Genomic DNA, 23,204 nt, shown 5'->3' on the forward strand with positions numbered 1-23,204 from the left:
GACATTAGTCTGCCACCTTCTTGGTCAGTTAGTTTTCTGAATAAAGCTTATTCCTTGTCTCACACCTTGTCTCTCTGATTCACTGGCCTGTTGTGTGGCAAGCAGAGCAAGCTTGGATTTGGAAACAATTTTTTTTTCTTTTGGAAAAAAATTTCCAAAAATTTTGGAAACAGTTTCTTTTGTTAGTCATAGGTTTATAACTATAGGTCATCCAAGCTGTGAAAAATTTCCCCTGGGGGCTATCAGATGAAACTGAAGCTCTTTCCATATTGATTGAAGAAGCACTTCCCATACTGATCAAAAAACCCTCACTAGTGGACTGAAAACAAAACAAAATTTGCCAGCAGACGGAAGCCTTATTCCAGAAAACAACAGACAGCACAAAGCTCAGAGTGGCTGCTTCCAAGTCCCACTAAGCCTGTGACCTTAGTCCAAGCAGAGCCTTACAGACGGGATCTCCTTTCTGAAATGAACAATCCCAAATGAGAACCAAAATTTCCTCAAAGGGACAAGGTTGAAGGAGCCTGAGAGTGCACTCCTGGGATTTACCAGGTTCTGGTAGAGGTGTCCGGATGTCAGACACTATCTTTTCTGCTTTCTCAAAGTAATTCTGCAGAGTAGGAAGTCCAGGGCTGTTCAAGCTAGAGGAAGAGAGGAACATCCTCAAGGCAAAAGGGCCTTGGCAGCTGGTAGGGTGGTCCCTCCTCCACCCTGGAGTTCCAGCTGCCAGGATAGCGGATCAGTATGACTAGGGCTCAGCCTTTCAAGCAAGAGTCCTAGACAATCTGGCCTCTAGGGACCCCTCCCTGGGACTGTCTCTGAGTCAGCTCCACATTGGGTGCCAAGTTTGATGCCAAAAGCCCAGCTTCTCTGTATACTGGTGCCAAATCAAATCTCAGAGACAGAGTTTAGGTGAAGTAGACTAGGATAGCTTTGTTGTTATGCCAGGAAAAGGGAGCCACAGTGGGCAAATGCCCTCAAAACCATGTGTCCACACTTGGGGAAGATAGTGAGAAGTTTTTATAGTAATTGTTCAAAGAGGGCATGATCAGCTCCTGGAGGTTCTTCTGATGGGCTGGTGGTGAGGTAAGTAGGAGTCAGCATCATGAGCCTTCAGGTCCAACTGCTCTGGAGTCTCCAGGCTTGTGGGCAGCATGCTATCATTTATCATTAACTTCTCCCACTTGGAAGGGGTTTCAGTATCTGTAAAATAGGCCAAAGATTGTTGTGTGTATCCACTGATGGGGAAAGAGAACTTGAGCCCAAGCCTGCTTCTGACTGTTTGTTTCTCCCTGGTATCTCTTCCCCTCCTTTCCCTAATTAACAACTGCTTGTATCTGTCACTTGGAACCCAGGGAAGATCATGAAGGCTGAATGAAGCTGTTTCCTTTAATTAAAGAAATGGGGGACACAGAAACATCTTGTGCCCAGGAGCCCCACAGGGCCCTGCATAATATCATAGCCAATGAAGGTGAAGTCCATCACTGGCGCACGGCCGTGTGTGCAGGTATGCACACACACACGTATACTTTCCACGAATTCACAGTTTATAAGTGAGGCTGACCTCAGACATGGTTGGATGTCCTCTTATACTTCCAGAAGTACAATTCCATGGGCTGTGGATATATTGCATGCTGGTCAAGGGACATTCATGGTCAGTGAGTGAGAAAGTGACCGATGTGTATGAGGTGATTGTAGCTCTCACACAGGGCTCTGACTTTCCAGTCATTTTCACTGTTTCAGATGATGCAGGTTCTTGGAAGTCCAGCCAGTCACTTCCTCAGCTGTCCATTTTCACCCACCTTCTGCTGGCTTGGCTGTCATTCACAGCTGGACACGTTATTTTTTTTTTTTTTTTCCTTCCCTGGCTAAAATGCATTTCCTCCTGCTGGTTCTCAGAACACCAAACAAACAGACTTCTTGTCCCCAGTATGGTTCCACATGCCAATGTTTCCCCTCTCTGGGATGTACTCCCTGTTCACCCCAGAGAAGGGAGGAACCCAGGTGCTCTGACGTAAGCCATCTTGGCCTTGGGAGAGGTGTAGAGATGATAGCGCTTCTCTGAATCGTGTCCCTGGCAGCACAGGCCCTTGGGAGGGATGGGGACATTGCAAGACAACCCCCTTCAGGAGAAAGAGGGATTTGTGGGAGAGAAAAGTGTCTGGAATGGTTTGTGTGCTTTCCTTAACAGGTGAGAAGGGGCCTCCTGTCTTCTCTAAGTACTTTTTAGTGGGAAGAGTCGTTGGATGTTTGCTGGCTTCTGAGACTGGCATAACATCCGGGTTCTTAGTGGTAAACCAAGTATCAGTGAGTTTTTCCAATCAGCCATAGAATGTTGGGAACCGTGGTTTGGGTCTTGTCCAGAGCCTCCAGGAAGCACTCTGGTTGAACAGGCAGAGGGAATTTCCAAGAACCTCCCTGATGGAGTGGGCAGAATATTCCTCCTTCTCTCCATTAACCTACTCCTTTCCCCCGGGTCCTGGTGCACACAAGGTTTTGTTTGTGTCCTTCAAGAGTAAGAGTCTCCGTTTCCCCCAGTTCTGCAGAAGTCCTGCAATCTAATCCTTCTGGCCTTCAAAGTCAGGTTCCCTGGGGATTCGTAATGCCTTTGCTGGATCCTCAGACTGCGAAGCCTGACATGGGACTGTGAACCTCCACAACAGTGGGACAACTTCTTCGATATTGTTGTTCTCCAGTCTGTGGGTCAACCACCTGGAGAGTATGGATTTTGCTTTTATCATGATTATACCCCTCCTACTATTTCACTGTGGCTTCTCCTTTGTAGATGGATGTGGCATGTCTTTTTTTCCCTTGACTTCCAGCATGTGCCAGTTGATGGTTATTCTATAACTGTTTGTGATTTTGGTACTGTTGCAAGAGGAGATGAGCACATACATGTCCTTCTACTCTGCCATCTTGAACCAATGAACCCTTCTTTCCATTAATCTAAAATCCTTTTTTGATCAAGGCCGGTCTCCTACTTTCCATCATTGTTCCATTTCTCTTCCTTTCTTTTTTTCTGCCACTTTATTTATTTTTTAATTGAGGGATAATTGCTTTACAGAATTTTGTGGTTTTCTGTCAGATATCGACAAGATCTCTTCCTTCCTTATCTCTCCCTCTAAGAGAGCACCTGGTATTATGTGCTTCTTGTTTTGTTTCCTTTTCTTACCCCAACCCTCCTTTTTCCTAATTAGTTTACAAATGACGCATTTTGATAAAATTGGCTTCAGATGAAAAAGGTGTCAGATCTGTTCCTTGTCTTTGCAGAATGGTGTAGGGATAGAACTGGGAAAGGTGACAGACAGATCTTACAGCTCAGCCAAGACCTTTTGACCTGAAATAGATCCAGAGATGGTCAGGGTAGAGATGAGGAGATAAACCAGCTATTGTATAAGTCACACACTCAGGATTTTAAACAAAAGTCAACCTTGAATTATTATGGTTATTATATGAGGAGTAAGGTGAGGTATATTTTGTGGTAAATCCACAGAGAAAATATCATTAAAATAAAATGCCCCATCACTTAACAAACATGTGCACACCACACACACAGATAAAGCACTAAACCAACAAATAGAAATGCAAGCAGCTCTGGATGAAGATTCAGGAGGCCAGGTTCTAGGCTAACCTTGCTACCCACTGCCTGTGTGACCCTGGGGAAGTCACTCTTCATCTGCAGCTCTCAGTTTATCCATAAAGAGAAGTGGGCCCATAAATACTTGTGTCGGCTCCCTAAGGTTCGGTGTTTAGCATTCTCTTGTGAATCATCAGATCCAGGAGCTCCTAGTTCTCACCTCCTTCTTCCCTACCTGTTCAATCTTGTACAAATCATGTATCCTCAGGTCCTCTTTATACAAAAGGGGGATCAGAATCTTATTTTATTCTCTGTTAGAACCAGCTGGGATGGAGTTGCCTTTAGTTCTGAGGAATAAGGAGAATAAAACAATGAGAGGAATCTTGTTGAGAAAGGAGAAGGAAAATGCTGCTGGGAACATGATCATTCCCTCTGCCACTGAAGTCTTTCTGACCAGGGAGTCATCCTGAGTGACTTTCACTCTTTTTTCTCCCTCTGCTTTCCTCCCATCTCACACCTCAGTCACTGATTCCTATCCATTTGTCTTTCATAAGCCTCTTGCACTGGTCAGTTCCTTCCTTTTCCCCACATTCTGGTTCTGCCCTGACTCACCCTAGTTTTGCCCCAAGATCATATCCTTCTCACTGGTCTCCCTGCCACCAATCCTCTCCACCCTTTTCTCCTCTATACCAAGGTTTTCCCTCTTGAGCTCCCTATTACCACAGAACAAAGTCTCATGTCTTATCCAAGGTTCTAGCCTGGAAGCTCCCATCTCTTCCGGTCCCTCATACACCATTCCTTTACCCAAGCTCTTCATTCCAGCCAAACTAACCTTCTCCTTTCCCCCACTGTGTCACCCACACTCCTGCTCCTGAATGTCTTTCTGCTGTCCTCCATAGCTGGCTGGCTCCCTTCTTGCCCAACCAGTATCTCAACTCTGTCTTGTCCATGGAGCCTTCCCTACCTGCCAAGCTCCAGGGAACACCAGATACTGCTTCTCCTTTTCTTTCTTTTGTTTTTCCTATTTATCATGTCTTTATGCATCTTTCCTGTTGCCCAGATTAGATAATAAAATCCTCAAGAGCTCTAAATTGTATTGGGCAATCGATGATATTTATTTTGAGGATGAAGATGATGACATGGGTGTAAGAATGACCTTGGCCTAATTTTGTCATTCAAATCCAAGGTCTCAGCTGTTGGTTCTAAAGCTGTTTTTGGAAGCTGTTTCTGGATTGACTAAAACACTGTGGCTATTCATAGCCAGAGGGGATCATTTCTGGATTTTTCTCTTCTTTCTTTCATTTTCCCCAACTTAAAGCCCCACTAAGTTTATTTGGAGCCCAACCTAGGATGCACAAAAACAAAGAGAGCCAGGAGAGCATGAGCGTCATTTGAATTTTGGTCCTTTTACAGTTGGATGAGCCAGGGCTTCCCTGGTGGCTCAGATGGTAAAGCGTCTGTCTACAATGTGAGAGACCTGGGTTCGATCCCTGGGTTGGGAAGATTCCCTGGAGAAGGAAATAGCAACCCACTCCAGTACTCTTGCCTTGAAAATCCCATGGACGGAGGAGCTTGGTGCAGGCTACTATCCATGGGGTCACAAAGAGTCGGGCACGACTGAGCGACTTCACTTACAGTTGGATGAAAACAGCAGCTCAAGCCACTTTTCCAGCCTGGAGGTGGAAATTCAACGTCTGTTTCCCAAATGACGGAAGAATCTTTCAGAAGCAGCAGAACCCACCTGCCCCGGTCTTGTGAAACTTTATCCTTAGGTCTCTTGGCCAGATGGAGGCTGGAATTCCACAAGAACATTCTTGAGAAGGCACCCCGCACAGCGGCTGACTAGCCCTGGCACTAGTGGGTGGTGGCTGTCTGAGACATACCGTAAATGGTTGAGATCTAACTACTTCTTCCTGGGGCTCCACCCAGATAATTTGGGGATATGCAAAGGTAATGAGCTCTGAAAGACTAGGGTGAGGCTGGAATGGGGTGGGGTGCTGGAGTAGACTTGCTCTAATAGAATCTGTTCTGCTTTCCTGGAAACCCGGGGAGGCCTAAGTGGCTATTTCCCTCTCACTCTTCTCAAAGTCCTAAGAAGCGGGCAGAGGCCAGGGGAAGAGAAAGAGCCTTTATGGTCCTGCTTTCTTGTTCTTCTCTTAAGAAATACAAGTTTTCAAGGTACTGTAGAATGTCCTTCTATTCTGTGAACAACAGGGTGTGGGCAATGCTATTTATTTATTTAAACAATTTTTTTTATTGGAGTATATTTGTGTTAATTTCAGGTATACACCAAAATGATTCAGTTGTACATATATGTGTGTCTATTCTTTTTCAAATTCTTTTCCCATTTAGGTTATTAGAGACTATTGAGTAGTGTTGCCTATGCTATACAGTAGGTCTTTGTTGGGTATCTATTTTAAATTAACAATGTGTACGTATCACTTCCAAACTCTGAGTCTATCCCTTTGCTGCTGCATAACCATAAATTCTCTAAGCCTGTGAGTTTTTTTCTGTTTTGTAAATATGTTCATTTGTATCATTTTTGAAGATTCCACATATAAGCAATACCATACGATATTTGTCTTTCTCTGTCTGACTTACTTCACTTAGTATGATAATCTCTAGTTCCATCCACGTTGTAGCAAATGGCATTATTTCATTCCTTTTTATGGCTGAGTTGTATTCCATTGTATATACGTACCACATCTTCTTTGTGGCTTCCCTTGTGGCTCAGCTGGTAAAGAATCCGCCTGCAATGTGGGAAACCTGGGTTCGATCCCTGGGTTAGGAAGATCCTCTGGAAAAGAGAAAGGCTACCCACTCCAGCATTCTGGCCTGGAGAATTCTATGGACTGTATAGTCCATGAGGTTGCAAAGAATAGGACATGACTAAGCAACCTTCACTTTCAGTTTCATGTCCATTGAGTCAGTGACGCCATTCAGCCATCTCATCCTGTCCTCTTCTCGTCCTGTCTTCAGTCTTTCCCAGAATCAGGTTCTCTTCTAATGAGTCAGTTCTTCACATTGGGTGGCCAAAGTATTGGAGCTTCAGCTTCATCACCAGTCTTTCCAATGAATATTCAGGGTTGATTTTCTTTAGGATTGACTGGTTTGATCTCCTTGCTGTCTAAGGAACTCTCAAGAGTCTCCTCCAGCATCATATTTCAAAGGCATCAATGCTTCAGTGCTCAGTCTTTTTTATCATCCAGCTCTCACATTCATGCATAACTACTGAAAAAACCATAGCTTTGACTATAGGGACCTTTGTTGGCAAAGTAACATCTTTGCTTTTTAATATGCTGTCTAGGTTTGTCATAGCCCTTCTTCCAAGGAAAGAATCACTAAATTGAGCTATTTTGAGAGTACGAGGAAAGTCTACTCTGCAAAAGGATGGAAAATGCCAAATTCCCAGGAGAGGGAATAATATAAAGCTAGGACTCCTAAATTACAGGGACGTGTTCTGACCCTGTGCTATTTACAACATCTATACATGAGGACAGGTTTCTCTGTTAGCTTAGATGGTAAAGAATCCACCTGTGGTGCGGGAGACCTGGGTTCAATCCTTGGGTTGGGAAGATCCCCTGGAGGAGGGCATGGCAGCCCACTCCAGTATTCTTGCCTGGAGAATCCCCATGGACAGAGGAGCCTGGCAGGCTACAGTCCATTGGGTGCCAAAGAGTCAGACACGACTGAGCGATTAAGCACACACACACATACAGCGGAAGGATTGCTGTCAGCCTACACTTGCCCCATTCTGATTTATATTTGTCAGATTCTTGAGAAAAGGAAGTGTAGAGTTTTAAATAAATTTAGGAAGCCTCTGGTTCAGTGTTTCCCAAAGATTGTATCTGAATCAGTGGAAAGCTTGTTAAAAATACAAGGGTCCAGGTTCTGTTCCTTATCTACAGAATTTGAATCTCTGGCATTGGAGCTTAAGAACCTTTATTTCTAGTACATCTTCTGGGTGAGTCTGACATGCAGGCAGGTTTGGAAACTAATAACCTGGTAGAGGGCTTCCCAGGTGGTGCTAGTGGTAAAGAATCCACCTGCCAATGCAGGAGACATAGGAGACATGGATTTGATCGCTGGGTCGGGAAAATCTCCTGGAGGAGAGTCTGGCAATTCACTCCAGTATTCTTGCCGAGAGGAGCCTAGTGGGCAACAGTCCATGGGATCATAGAGCTAGACCCGACTGAAGCGACTTCGCTTGCGCGCAACCTAGTTGACCTTTCTATCTATCTATGAGATCCTCTGCTATATCCTTCCTGTTTAAAGTGTGGTCTGCACTTTGAGTAAAAGAGTCTGCACCCGCAGCATTGGAATCCTCTGGAGCTATCTAGAAATACAAACTTCCAGGGCCCACCCCAGACCTATCAAATCAGAATCTGCATTTCCACAAGATCTCCAGGTAACACTTATTCACATTAAAGCTGGAGAAGTACCGCTCTATCTCATCTTTGACAGATCACCAAGTCTCTGCTTAAAACTCCTGGTTGGAGACCTCATTACATGGCAACCTGCTTCTTTGGTGGGTGGTTCTAATTACTGAGTAGCTGTTTCTTAGAGTGAGTTCAGTTATTCACTCATTCACATGTATTTTCTGTTACTATGGGCACACTCTAAAAAGTTGAACAAGAGAAACAATTATTACATTTCAGCCATTTAAATTAAAAAAAATTTTATTGAAGTATAGTTGATTTACAATGTTGTATTGATTTCTGCTGTACAGCAAAGTGAGTCAATTATATATATATATATACACACATTCTTTTACATATTCTTTCCATTATGATTTATCACAGGATATTGAATATAATTCTGTGGGCTATACAGTAGGACCTTGTTGTTTATCTATTCCATATCTAGTACTTTGCATCTACTAATCCCAAACTCCCAATCCAGCCTTCCCTCACCAAGCTCTCTCCTTCAGGCAGCCATAAATCTGTTCTCTACATCTGTGAATCTGTGAACCGCAGATTAGTTCATTTGTGTCATACTGCAGATTCCACATGTAAGTGATTTCATATAGTATTTGTCTTTGTCTGTCTGACTTACTTCACTTAGTATGATCATCTCTAGGCCCATCCATGTTGCTGCTAATGGCATTCCTTCATTCTTTTTTTTATGGCTGAGTAGTATGCCATTTTGTGTGTGTGTATATATGTGATCATTATCATCACCATCTTCATCCGTTTATCTGTTGATGAGAATTTAGGTTGTTTCCATATCTTGGCTATTGTGAAAAGTACATTTCAGCCATTTTTAAATATTGTAACTCACAGGCAACGAGAACCTCTCTTAACAGAGATGTGTTTTGTTCTTTTCCTGTTTTCACACAAGCCAGTGTGAGGCTAAGCATGCCTCTTTTTTTTGGCAGAAAAAAAGAGGCTTATCAAGGGCTATAAGAAGTTGACAACACAATCCGGCATCCTGACTTTCTCATACCTCCTCCTAATGCAACAGCAAGCACGGCACATGGACCCTCTTCCAGGACACCAGCTTAACACCTTGCTGTACAAAGGGTGGTCCATGGTCAGCAGCACTGGGAGCTGTGATGCTAAATCCCAAACAGGATTGTTAACTTTCCAGCCCAGGATCAAGCCCTATCTTTTCAGGTCAGCCAATCTCATCAGATTTAAAATCTGTTCATTGCAGCATTCCAAACTGATTGAGATCTTAACTATTTTCTTCTGTTGAAAGAATAAAAATACTTTTCCTTCCACCCTCCCTCAAGAGAGCAGTTAAAAGCTTTGTGTCCTAGAAGGCTGGATTTTCCTTGCCTCCCAGGAAATTAATAAGCTTTTTTTTTTTTTTAAAACAAACAAGCAGATAATCACCCTACCAACCACCATCACCACCACCAGCATAACTGACAAACAAAACTTAGGTCGCAGTAGCCAGGGAGTTCCACTGAGGTGTTGGGGCTGCAGAGGAGCAGGGAGGAATGGAAGTCTACCTCTGAAGTCCCTTTTTTCTTCTTCTTGTACCTGGGCATTCAACTCTTGCCCTTAACCGAATTGGGAAATTTTGCTTCTTGCCCTGTGTGGCCTTGGCCCCTTTTGTCCTTTGCAGACTTGCTGCTGCTGCTGCTGCTAAGTCGCAACTGATAAGGTCTTCATACTCTGATTCTTCCATTTTCTGCCTGGTGACATTGACATTAAGTCCTGGGAGAGGGTGAATTGAGAGAGTAGCTTTGACATTTATATGCTACAATGTGTAAAATAGATAGCCAGTGGGAAGCTGCTATTTAACACAGGAAATCCAGCGTAGTGCTCTGTGATGACCTAGAGGGGTGGGATGGGGGTTGTGGGGTGGGATGGGAGGGAGACTCAAGAGGGAGAGTATATATATGTATATATATCAATTCAGTTCAGTAGCTCAGTCATGTCTGACTCTTAGTGACCCCATGTACTGCAGCATGCCAGGCTTCCTTGTCCTTCACCATCTTCCAGAGCTTGCTCAAACTCATGTTGATTGAGTCAGTGATGTCATCCAACCATCTCATCCTCTGTCGTCCCCTTCTCCTCCTGCCTTCAATATTTCCCAGCATCAGGGTCTTTTCTAATGAGTCAGCTCTTTGCATCAGGTGGCCAAAGTAATGGAGCTTCAGCTTCAGCATCAGTCCTTCCAATGAATATATAGGACTGATTTCCTTTAGGATTGACTGGTTTGATCTCCTTGCAGTCCAAGCGACTCTCAAGAGTCTTCTCTAACACCACAGTTCAAAAGCATCAATTCTTCAGTGCTCAACTTTCTTTATGGTTCAATTCTCACATCCATATATGACTACTGGAAAAACCATAGCTCTGATTATATGGACCTTTGCTGGCAAAGTAATGTCCCTGCTTTTTAATATGTTGTCTAGGTTTGTTGTAACTTTTCTTCCAAGGAACAAATGTCTTTTAATTTCATGGCTGCAGTCACCATCTGCAGTGATTTGGGAGCCCCAAAAAAGAAAGTCTGTCACTGTTTCTATTGTTTCCCCATCTATTTGCCATGAAGTGATGGGACCAGATGCCATGATCTTCGTTTTTTGAATGCTGAGTTTTAAGCCAGCTTTTTCACTCTCCTCTTTCACCTTCATCAAGAGGCTCTTTTGTTCCTCTTTGCTTTATGCCATAAGGGTGGTGTCATCTGCGTATCTGAGGTTATTGATATTTCTCCCAGCAATTTTGGTTCCAGCTTGTGCTTCATCCAGCCTGGCAGTTTGCATGATGTACTGTTCATAGAAGTTAAATAAGCAGGGTGACAATATACAGCCTTGACATACCCTTTTCCCAATTTGGAACCAGTCTGTTGTACCATGTCTGGTTCTAACTGTTGCTTCTTGACCTGCAGAGAGATTTCTCAGGAGGCACGTAAGGTGGTCTGGTATTCCCATATCTTCAAGAATTTTCCACAGTTTGTTTTGATCCACACAGACAAAGGCTTTAGTGCAGTCAATGAAGCGGAAGTAGATGTTTTTCTGTAATTCTCTTGCTTTTTCTATGATCCAACAGATGTTGGCATATTGTTCTCTTGTTTCTCTGCTTTTTGTACACCCAGCTTGTACATCTGGAAGTTCTCAGTTCATGTACTGGTGAAGCCTAGTTTGAAGTATTTTGAGCATTATCTGGGTAGCATGTGAAACAAGTGCAAATGTACAGTAGTTTGAGCATTCTTTGGCATTGCCTTTCTTTGGAATTGGAATGAAAAGTGACCTTCTCCAGTCCTGTGGCCACTGCTGAATTTTCCAAATATGCTGGCATATTGAGTGTAGTACTTTAACAGCATCATCTTTAGGATATGAAATAACTCAACTGGAATTCTATCACCTTCAACAGCTTAGTTCATAGTAATGCTTCCTCAGGCCCACTTGACTTCACACAGCAGGATGTCTGGCTCTAGGTGAGTAATCACATCATCAGGGTTATCCGGGTCACTAAAACCTTTTTTGTATAGTTCTGCGTATTCTTCCCACCTCGTCTTAATCTCTTCTGCTTCTGTTAGGTCCTTGTAGTTTCTGTCCTTTATTGTGCCTATCTTTGCATGAAATATTCCCTTGGTATCTCCAGTTTTCTTGAAGAAATCTCTAGTTTTCCCATCCTACTGTTTTCCTCTATTTCTTTGCATTGTTCACTTAAGAACACTTTTTTATCTCTCCTTGCTGTTCTCTGGAACTCTGCGTTTAGTTGGGTGTATCTTTCCCTTTCTCTTTTGCCTTTTTACTTCCCTTCTTTTCTCAGCTATTTGTAAGGCATCCTCAGACAACCACTTTGCCTTCTTGCATTTCTTTTTCTTGGGGATGGTTTTGGTCACTGACTCCCGTACAATGTTATGAACTGTCATCCATAGTTCTTCAGGCACTCTGTCTATTAGACCTAATCCCTTGAATCTATTTGTCACCTCCACTGTACAGTCATAAGGGATTTGATTTCCCTTAAAAGTATTTCAAGATCTTCTACTCCCACAATTCTTATTACCCTTCCTTGTTTGATTTTTCTTCATGGAACTGGCAACCCAATATTGTACTGTGTTTTACCTTTTTCTTTGTTTACCATCTGCATGTCTACTTAGAATGTACATTTCATGTGGTCAGAGAATGTTTAGTATATCACATATTCACAGAGCTTACACAATGGCCTATACACAAAAGACCAACACTAAATACTTGTTGAATCAAGTGAATTAATTAATAAATTGTGGACCAAACTTATAACTATCACATCTTAGGGGCCCAGAGAGGATTGCTAAGAATTCATACTCAAAATAATTTGTATCATCACTTAATTTCAACCTTAGTAGCTATAGCCAAATGATTCTTTTGAGGCAATAGCTGAAAACTTGATTCAAAATTATTGTGTAGATACAGACACAATAATTGGATACAGATTTTCAAAAGGTCATTGTTGATCTGGGGGGAGTCAATGGACTTTAATGAAATTAAACTTGAAAGACTCATAGTTGGCAGAAAGTTCTGCCATTATTAGAATTTATTGAAGAGATAAATTTCTTTGTATTTCTGTATTTCCAGGAGAATGCCAAGAAAGGGAGGAGCATGGAAAGAAAATTTTAAAGTCCCTGTGTTTCCAAGAATTGAAATCACTTCTCGGAGGAGGAGGGGCCATAGGAGCCAATGTCATCGGAGTCCTACCATTGAGAACACTCCTTGTGCTCCAAATCTTGAACGTGTCACTGAAGACCTCGGCCAACTTGTTTGGGACACATTGTAGGGAAAATGGGGCTGCCCAAGATAAAAGCATTTGATTATCAAAAGCCGAGTATGTTTCCTAAGGAAAGGTATTTGAGTTCTGGCTAGGGCACACAAATGAACTGTTTCAGAGGCTGGGTACTGTTGATCTCCTTTATTTTCCTACTGATTCTGGTAATGTCCATGTGGTAATACCCATGTGGTCCCACCTGTTCCACTGTTGACTCATTGCCTGGAAAGGGCTGGGGAGAGGTGAGGATGCTTCCTCTCTTGGTGCCCTGGGTAAGCTGTCTTGTAAATAGCACTCTCGTACCAGTGCTTCCTGGGATCACCGAAACACACTTGCAGCAGATACTGTTGGCACCCTGCCCAGGTCCCCTTGACCAGCTGCTGAGCATGTTGGCTGTTAACAACTCATACATGCACTCACCTTAGGATTGCCCTTGGCTGATGGAAGGCATCTAGCCCAGTGGTTCTTAAGAGGTTCCATTCTATTTCTTCCAGGAAATCAATCAATTCTCCAAGGAGATCTGATCCCTTGTAATGAAGAATGATATATACAACCAAATCTGGTTACTAGGGATGCTCATTTCTACTGGAGAGTGACTGCTTCTGGACTCTCTAGATGGACAGAGCTGGGAACTATATGTATGTATGGAACTAGTGCAAACACACATACGTACATACTTACATACCTATGTTCGTGTCTGACTCTGTCTTTGTACCTATTTTTTTTAAATCTCCAGAAGTTTTATTGTTAACTCCAAATCTGATCCAACACCACAGGCTTCACTGTCTGCTTTACCCCCTTTTCTTATTTGTAACTTCTTTCTCAGACACTGAGAAGCATGATTCTTGTTCTCTACAATATGATTACTTATTTGTTCAACTCTAGCAGACAAAGTACTTTCAGAATTGTGAACCCATAACTCTCTGAGAGATAAATTTACTAACTAGAATACAGTGTTTGTGGACAGTTCTTTTTGTCTTTAGCCTTGTGAATCCATCAAAGCACTACTTTCCAGAGTTATTTCAGTTAGTTCCTTATTTTCTCACTCCCTTCAGTGTGGTTATGTAAGTTACTTTCAAGACAGAATTCTTGGTCATAGTCTGCATTCCATTTTGGGTTCCTCTCACAACTAGGTAAATAGATTACAATTTACATACAATGACATCCACTCATTGTGACACATAGTTCTTTAGATTTTGAGTTGTGTTCGACTCTTTGGATCCCATGGATTATAGCCCATCAGGCTCCTCTGTCCATGCGGATTCTCTAGGCAAGAATACTGGAGTGGGTTGCCATGGCCTCCTCTGGGGATCTTTCCAACCCAGGGATGGAACCCAGGTCTCCCGCATCGCAGGTGGATTCTTTACCATCTGAGCCACCAGGGAAGCCCACTAAGCACACTCACAACTTGGTAAATAGTTTACAATTTACATACAAGGACACCCACTCATAGTGCCACAAAGTTCTATAGATTTTAAGTTGTATACCACCACCATAGTTCCATATAAGACAGTTTCTTACCCCCCGCCCTAGTTTCTTTATGCTGCCCCTTTATTATTATTTGCTGTGTTCAGTCACTAAGTCATATCTGACTCTTTGCAATCCCTTGAGGAATTCTTTGGCAGGTTCCTCTGTCCTTCTCTGTCTCCCAGAGTTTGCTCAAATTCATGTCCATTGAGTGGTGATGCTATCTAACCATCTCATCCTCTGCCACCCCCTTCTCCTTTTCCCTTCAGTCTTCCAGCATCAGGCTTTTGAGTTGGCCCTTCACATCTGGTGGCCAAAGTATTGGAGCTTCTGCTTCAGCATCAGTCCTTCCAATGAATATTCAGAGTTGATTTCGTTTAGGATTGACTGGTTTGATCTCCTTATTGTCCAAGGGACTCTCAAGAGTCTTCTCCAGCCCAATTCAAAAGCATCAATTCTTTGGCGCTCAGCTTTCTTTATGGTACAACTCTCACATCCAGACATGACTACTGGAAAAACCAGAACTTTAACTATATGGACCTTTGTCAGCAACTCCAGAGGGAATGCTTTCAAACACATTCAATGAGGCCAGCATTTATCCTGATATCAAAACCAGAGACATTACCACCCCCCACCCCCCCAAAAAAATGCCCAATATCACTGATGGACGTGTTCACAAAAATCCTCAACAAAACATTAGCAAACCAAATTCAATGATACATTAAAAGTATCATACATCATGAGTAAGTGGAATTTATTCTAGGAATATAAGGATCATTCAATATCCATAAATCAATCAATGTGTTACACCACATTAATACAATGAAGTCACATAATCATCTCAATAGATGCAGAAAAAGCTTATGAAAAAATTCAACATCCATTCATGATAAAAACAATCTCAACCAAGTGGGCATAGAAGGAACACACCTCAACATATAAAAGGTCATTTATGACAAACCTAGAAGCTAACATCATTCTCAATGGTCGAAAGTTGACAGCTTTTCCTTTAAGATCAGGAACAAGACAAGTAAGCCCATTCCTGCTACTTTTATTCAATATAGTACTGGAAGACCTAGCCACTGTAATTAGACAAGAAAAAGAAATAAGAGACTCCTAAGTTAGAAAGGAAGAAATAAAACCATCACTATTTGTAGATGACGTGATATTACATAGAGAAAACCATAAAGCTTCTACCAAAAATATTAGAGCCAATAAATGAATTCAGTTAAGTTGCTTGGTACCAAATTGATATACAGAAACATTTTGTATTTCTATACACTTATAATGAACTATCAGAAGGAGAAACCAAGGAAACAATACCATTTACAATAGCATCAAAAATAATAAATATCTAAAAGCAAATTTAACCAAGGGGATAAAAAAATCTGTACTCTGAAAACTATAAGACCTTGATGAAAAAAAGATGACACAAATAAACAGAGAGCTATACCATGATCATGGATCAGAAAAATTAATATTGTTAAGTGTCCATCCTACTCATGGCAATCTACATATTCAATGCAATCCCTATCAAAATATCAATACCAATGACATTTTTCACAGAACTGGAACAAATAACCATAAAATCTGTGTGGAACTACAAAAGACCTTGAATAGCCCAAGCAATCTTGATAAAGAAGAATAAACTTTATCTTTTATACTCTCCTTGAAAATACTGGAAATACTCTCTTTGACTTCAAACTACCCTACAAAATTATAGTAGTCAAAATAATGTGGTATGAATTTACATAAGATGGTGGAGTAGAAGGATGTTCTCTCATCTCTTCCTGCGAGAGCACCAAAATTGCAACTAGCTGTTGAAAAACCATCGACAGGAGGATGCTGGAACCCACCAAAAAAAGATACCCCACGTCCAAAGACAAAGGAGAAGCTACAATGAGATGGTAGGAAGGGTGCAATCATGATAAAATCAAATCCCGTATCTGCCAGCTGAGTGACAAACAAACCAGAGAACAATAATACCAAAGAAGTTCTCCCACTGTTGTGAAGGTTCTGAGCTCCATGTTAGGCTTCTTAGCCTGGGGATCTGGCAAAGAGACTGGAAATTCCCAGGGAATCTGAACTTGAATGCCAGCAGGATTTGATTCCAGAACTTCCACAGGACTGGGGGAAAAGAGACTCCACTCTCGGAGGGCACAAACAAAATTTGGCATTCGCCAAGACCCAAGGGACAGGGACAATGACCCCACAGGAGATTGAACCAGACCCACCTGCAGGTGTTGGAAGGTCTCCTGTGGAAGGCATGGGTTGGCAGTGGCTCACCCCAGGAACCAGGGCACTGGTAGCAGCCGTCCTGAAAGCTGTTCCCTGGCTTAAGTCCTCCTGGAGCTCACCATTAACTCTACCATAGAGCCTGGAGGCCCCAGGGCTGGGTCACCTCAGGCCAAACAACTAATAGGGAGGGAGTGCAACACCACCCACCAGCGGATAATTAGATTAAAGAAGACTGAAAAACACAGAAGGTGATTGCAGAGAAGAAAGCATTTAAGTGAGAAATTAATATCTGGTCTTATGTCCTGGATATGTCTCCTAGTTTATAGTCTATGGGAACTTGAATAGATTTTGTATCCTACTGTTGTGTGGAAATCCTACTGTTGTGTGAAAATCTTAGTTATGCCGAATTGGTTTGCTGTGTTTTTCGTCTACTATATCCATCTACTTCTCTGTATATTCGTTCTATTAATTTTTTTTTAATTTAATTTTTTTTTAAACTTTACATAACTGTATTAGATTTGCCAAATATCAAAATGAATCCGCCACAGGTATACATGTGCTCCCCATCCTGAACCCTCCTCCCTCCTCCCTCCCCATTCTATTAATTTTTTAAAAAAATTATTATTTATTTCTTTTAATTTACAATATTGTATTGATTTTGCCATACATTGACTTGAATCTGCCATGGTTGTACATGTGTTCCCCATCCTGAACCCCTCTCCCACCTCTCTCCCCATCCCATCCCTCTGGGTCATCCCAGTGCACCATCCCCAAGCACCCTGTATCATGCATTGAACCTGGACTCATGGTTCATTTCACATATGATAATTTACATGTTTCAACGCCATTCTCCCATATCATCCCACCCTTGCCCTCTCCCACAGAGTCCAAAAGACTGTTCAGCACAGCTGTCTCTTTTGCTGTCTTGCATACAGGGTTATCGTTACCATCTTTCTAAATTCCATATAAATGTGTTAGTATACTGTATTGGTGTTTTTCTTTCTGGCTTACTTCACTCTGTATAATAGGCTCCAGTTTCATCCACCTCATTAGAACTGATTCAAATGTATTCTTTTTAATGGCTGAGTAATATTCCATTGTGTATATGTACCACAGCTTTCTTATCCATTCATCTGCTGATGGACATCTATGTTGCTTCCATGTGCTGGATATTATAAACAGTGCTGCAGTGAACATTGGGGTACACATGTCTCTTTCAATTCTGGTTTCCTAGGTGTGTATACCCAGCAGTGGGATTGCTGGGTCATATGGCAGTTCTATTTCCAGTTTTTTTTTTAATTTAAATTTATTTATTTTAATTAGAGGCTAATTACTTTACAATATTGTATTGGTTTTGCCATACATCAACATGAATCCACCACGGGTGTACACGTGTTCCCAATCCTGAACACCCCTCCCCCCCACCTCCCTCCCCATACCATCCCTCTAGGTCATCCCAGTGCACCTAAAGGAATCTCCACACTGTTCTCCATAGTGGCTGTACTAGTTTGCATTTCCACCAACAGTGTAAGAGGGTTCCCTTTTCTCCACACCCTCTCCAGCATTTATTGCTTGTAGACTTTTGGATAGCGGCCATTCTGACTGGCATGAAATGGTACCTCATTGTGGTTTTGATTTGCATTTCTCTGATAATGAGTGATGCTGAGTATCTTTTCATGTGTTCGTTAGCCATCTGTATGTCTTTGGAGAAATGTCTGTTTAGTTCTTTGGCCCACTTTTTGATTGGCTCTTTATTTTTCTGGAATTGAGCTTCAGGAGTTGCTTGTATATTTTTGAGATTAATTCTTTGTCTATTGCTTCATTTGGTGTTATTTTCTCCCATTCTAAAGGCTGTCTTTTCAACTTGCTTATAGTTTCCTTTGTTGTGCAGAAGTTTTAATTTTAATTAGGTCCTATTTGTTTATTTTTGCTTTTATTTCCAATATTCTGGGAGGTGGGCCGTAAAGGATCCTGCTGTGGTTTATGTCGGAGAGTGTTTTGCTGTTTTCCTCTAGGAGTTTTATAGTTTCTGGCCTTATGTTTAGATCTTTAATCTATTTTGAGTTAATTTTTGTGTATGGTGTTATATAGTTTCATATTGAAACTCCAACTAAAAATCTTAATTTATCTACTTAAAATAATTATAATATATAGTGGAACTGTGTGTAACCTTGTTCTGTATTTTCCAAGTCTCCTGCAAATGTGTTATCTATCATATTTTCATAATTAAGAAATGCTATTACAATCAGCAAAACTCCCTTGAGATTCTGTAATTCTCAAGACATGAATCATTTTAATTCATACTATAAAAAAAGCTATTTATAAATAGCATTATTCTACTACTTCTACTTTTAAATGCATCAAGCACTTCTAAATATCTAGAAAGACTAGATATTCATATAAGAACTTAATTGCCCACTATGTACACAGCACTGTTAAATAAAATGCACACATGTAACGATGGTTAAAAAAAAGTAGTATGGTATGGGCACAAACATACACACACATAGATCAATGGGGCAGAGTAGAGAGCCCAGAAATAAACTCATGCACATATGATCAATTGATTGATGACAAAGAAGGCAAGAATATATATTGGGGAAAAGATAGTCTCTCTTTTGGAGAGAAAAATTGTTGGAAAACTGAACAGCTACATGTAAAAGAGTGAAACCAGACTATTTTCTCACCCTGTATACAAAAATAAGCTCAAAATAGATGGATTAAAGACATAAACATCAGACCTGAAACTATAAAACTTCCAGAAGAAAAATCACTCTTAGACACTGATTTTAGCAATAATTTTTGGATCTTATTTCTCAGTACAGAGCAACAAAAGCAAAAAAAAAAAAAAAAAAAAAAAAGAGAGAGAGACAGAGATCATATCAAACTAAAAATCTTGTGCACAGTGAAGTAAATTGTGGACAAAATGAAAAGGAACATACTGAATGGGAGAATATATTTGCAACTGATATGTCTAATAAGCAGTTAATGTTAAATATCCAAAATATACAAAGAACTCATATAACTCATTAGATAAAAATCTGATTTAAAAGGGACCTGAAACAGCAGTTTTCCAAAGAAAGCATATAGTTGGCCAAGAGACATGAAAAGCTGCTAACCATCAGGGAAATGCAAAACCACAATGAGACATTACTTCACACCTTACTGCTGCACTGGGATGACCCTGAGGGACGGGATGGGAACGGAGGTGGGAGGGGGGTTCACGGTGCGGGACACGTGTACACCCACGGCTGATGCATGTCAGTGTATGGCCAAAACCACTACAATATTGTAAAGTAATTAGATTCCAATTAAAATAAATACATTAGAAAGAAAGAATGATCAAAAAGAAAACAAATAACAAGTGTTGGTGAAGATGTAGTAAAAAGAGAACCCTCATAAACTCTTGGTAGGAAATGTAAATTGTTGTAGTCAGTGTGGAAAACAATATAGAGAGTCCTCAAAAAATTAAACATATAACTACCATACTATCCAGAAATTCCACCCCTGGGTTTTTATCTGAAGAAAATAAAAACACTAATTGAAAATGATGTACACCCACAGTGTTCACTGTTGCATTATTTATAATAGCCAAGACACGGGAGCAGCTTAAAGTTCATCAGTAGATGAATAAATACATGTGGCATATATACACAATGGATTATTACCCAGCTATAAGAAGAATGAAATCTTGTCATATGCAACAGCATGCATGTACCAAAATGGTATTATGCTAAGTGAAATAAGATCGAGAAAGACAAATACTGAATGTTTTCATTTATATCTGGAATCTAAAACACAAAGAAACAAAAAAGTAGAATAAAACAGAAATAGATTTAGAGATACAGAGGACAAACTTGGGGTTGCCAGAAGGGAGGAGGGTTCAGGGATGTGCAAAATGGGTGAAGGGAATTAAGAGGTACAAACTACCAGTTATAAAATAAATAAGTCACAGGGATAAATGTACAGCATAGGTAATATAATCAATAATATTGCAATAACTTTGGTGCATAATCTACAAACATATTGAATTACTGTGTTGTACACCTGAAATTGTAACAAAGTCTTTGACTGTGTGGATCACAATAAACTGTGGAAAATTCTGAAAGAGATGGGAATACCAGACCACCTGACCCGCCTCTTGAGAAACCTATATGCAGGTCAGGAAGCAACAGTTAGAACTGGACATGGAACAACAGACTGGTTCCAAATAGGAAAAGGAGTATGTCAAGGCTGTATATTGTCATCCTGCTTATTTAACTTCTATGCAGAGAACATCATGAGAAACATTGGGCTGGAAGAAGCACAAGCTGGAATCAAGATTGCTGGGAGAAATATCAATAACCTCAGATATGCAGATGACACCACTCTTATAGCAGAAAGTGAAGAGGAACTAAAAAGCTTCTTGAGGTAAATGGGGAAACAGTGGAAACAGTGTCAGACTTTATTTTTTTGGGCTCCAGAATCACTGCAGATGGTGACGGCAGCCATGAAATTAAAAGACGCTTACTCCTTGGAAGGAACGTTATGACCAACCTAGATAGCATATTCAAAAGCAGAGACATTAGTTTGCCAACAAAGGTCCGTCTAGTCAAGGCTATGGTTTTTACTGTGGTCATGTATGGATGTGAGAGTTGGAGTATGAAGAAGGCTGAGAACCGAAGAATTGATGCTTTTGAACTGTGGTGTTGGAGAAGACTCTTGAGAGTCCCTTGGACTGCAAGGAGATCCAACCAGTCCATTTTGAAGGAGATCAGCCCTGGGATTTCTTTGGAGGGAATGATGCTGAAGCTGAAACTCCAGTACTTTGGCCACCTCATGCAAAGAACTGACTCATTGGAAAAGACTCTGATGCTGGGAGGGATTGGGGCAGGAGGAGAAGGGGACGACAGAGGATGAGATGGTTGGATGGCATCACTGACTCAATGGACGTGAGTCTGAGTGAACTCCAGGAGTTGGTGATGGACAGGGAGGCCTGGTGTGCTGCAATTCATGGGGTCGCAAAGAGTCGGACACGACTGAGCGACTGAACTGAACTGAACTGAACTGAGGTAAGTGAAAGAGGAGAGTGAAAAAGTTGGCTTAAAGCTCAACATTCAGAAAACGAAGATCATGGCATCTGGTCCCATCACTTCATGGGAAATAGATGGGAAAACAGTGTCAGACTTTATTTTTGGGGGCTCCAAAATCACTGCATATGGTGATTGCAGCCATGAAATTAAAAGACTCTTACTCCTTGGAAGAAAAGTTATGACCAACCTAGATAGCATATTCAAAAGCAGAGACATTGCTTTGCCAACAAAGATCCGTCTAATCAAGGCTATGGTTTTTCCAGTGGTCATGTATGGATGTGAGAGTTGGACTGTGAAGAAGGCTGAGTGCCGAAGAATTGATGCTTTTGAACTGTGGTGTTGGAGAAGACTCTTGAGAGTCCCTTGGACTGCAAGGAGATCCAACCAGTCCATTCTGAAGGAGATCAGCCCTGGGTGTTCTTTGGAAGGAATGATGCTAAAGCTGAAACTCCAGTACTTTGGCCACCTCATGCGAAGAGTTGACTCATTGGAAAAGACCCTGATGCTGGGAGGGATTGGGGGCAGGAGGAGCAGGGGTCGACAGAGGATGAGATGGCTGGATTGCATCACTGACTCGATGGACGTGAATCTGAGTGAACTCCGGAAGTTGGTGATGGACAGGGAGGCCTGGCGTGCTGTGGTTCATGGGGTCGCAAAGAGTCGGATACGACTGAGCGACTGAACTGAACTGAAATGAACACCTGAAATTAATACAATATTATAAGTCAATCATACTTCATTTAAAAAAAAAAGAGTGTTAATATCTCCAACTATAACTGAATTTGCCTATTTCCCCTTTCAAGTCTATCAATTTTTTGCTTCATGTATTTTGAAATTGTTAAGTGCATAAATATTTAGTTTTCTTATGTTCTCTTGATGAATTGGTGCATTTATCATTACAAAATATATTTCCTGATTCCTGGTAATATCCCTTGTTTTGAAATCTATTTTGTCTGTTATTAAGATAGCCTTTCTAGTTTTCTTTGGATTAATGTTTGCTTGGTACATCTTTTTCCATCCTTTAACTTTAAAAAACTACTTTTTTTTTCTTTTTCATTTCTACTTTTGTTTTCATCCAGTTTTATTGAGATCTAACTGACATACAGCACTGTGTAAGTTTTAGGTGTACAGCATAATGATTTGATTTATAAACATCATGAAATGATTATCAGTAAGTTTAGTGAATATCCATAATCTCATACAAAATTACAGAATGCAAAAGTGCATATACAAAATTAAAGAAATAGAAAAAATATTTTCCCTTGTGATGAGATTGCTTAGGATTTACCTTCTTAATAACTTTCATATGTAATGTACAGCAATGTTAATTCTATTTATCATGTTGTACTTTACATACACATATTTTTCTTTTAACTGGAAGTTTGCACCTTTTGAGTGTCTGAATCCAATTTCCCCTCTCTCTACCCCCCACTTCTGATAAACACAAATTTGATCTCTTTTTCTATGAGTTTGTTTTTGAAATATAACTGAACTACAATACTGTATTAGTTTCTGTTATTCAACAGTGGTTTGATATTTCTATGCATTTCAAAATGATCAAAAGTTTAGTTATCACCTCTCATCATACAATATTACATATAGACTATATTCCCCACCTTGTACATTTCATACTCATGACTAGTTTACCTT

The 23,204-nt window shown here is 40.9% G+C and overlaps 2 long non-coding RNA genes across 3 annotated transcripts; one reads left to right on the forward strand and one right to left on the reverse strand.

The window, feature by feature from the left end:
* The first annotated feature begins 5,531 nt into the window (after window positions 1-5,531).
* LOC112583808 lies at window positions 5,532-13,407 on the forward strand. 2 transcript variants are annotated; one of them, XR_006549695.1, is made up of 3 exons: window positions 5,564-5,755; window positions 12,591-12,837; window positions 13,272-13,407. It is a non-coding gene; the product is annotated as an uncharacterized LOC112583808 (long non-coding RNA). The 2 variants fall into 2 exon arrangements; XR_003108051.2 differs by lacking the exon at window positions 13,272-13,407 and having other exon boundaries at window positions 5,532-5,755.
* LOC123332720 lies at window positions 12,515-13,307 on the reverse strand. Its single transcript, XR_006549696.1, has 2 exons — window positions 13,198-13,307; window positions 12,515-12,800 (listed from the first exon to the last, which is right to left on the reverse strand). It is a non-coding gene; the product is annotated as an uncharacterized LOC123332720 (long non-coding RNA).
* Window positions 13,408-23,204: the final 9,797 nt, after the last annotated feature.

This window comes from Bubalus bubalis, chromosome 3 (assembly GCF_019923935.1).
Source record: "Bubalus bubalis isolate 160015118507 breed Murrah chromosome 3, NDDB_SH_1, whole genome shotgun sequence".
Classification (NCBI taxonomy): Eukaryota; Metazoa; Chordata; class Mammalia; order Artiodactyla; family Bovidae; genus Bubalus; species Bubalus bubalis.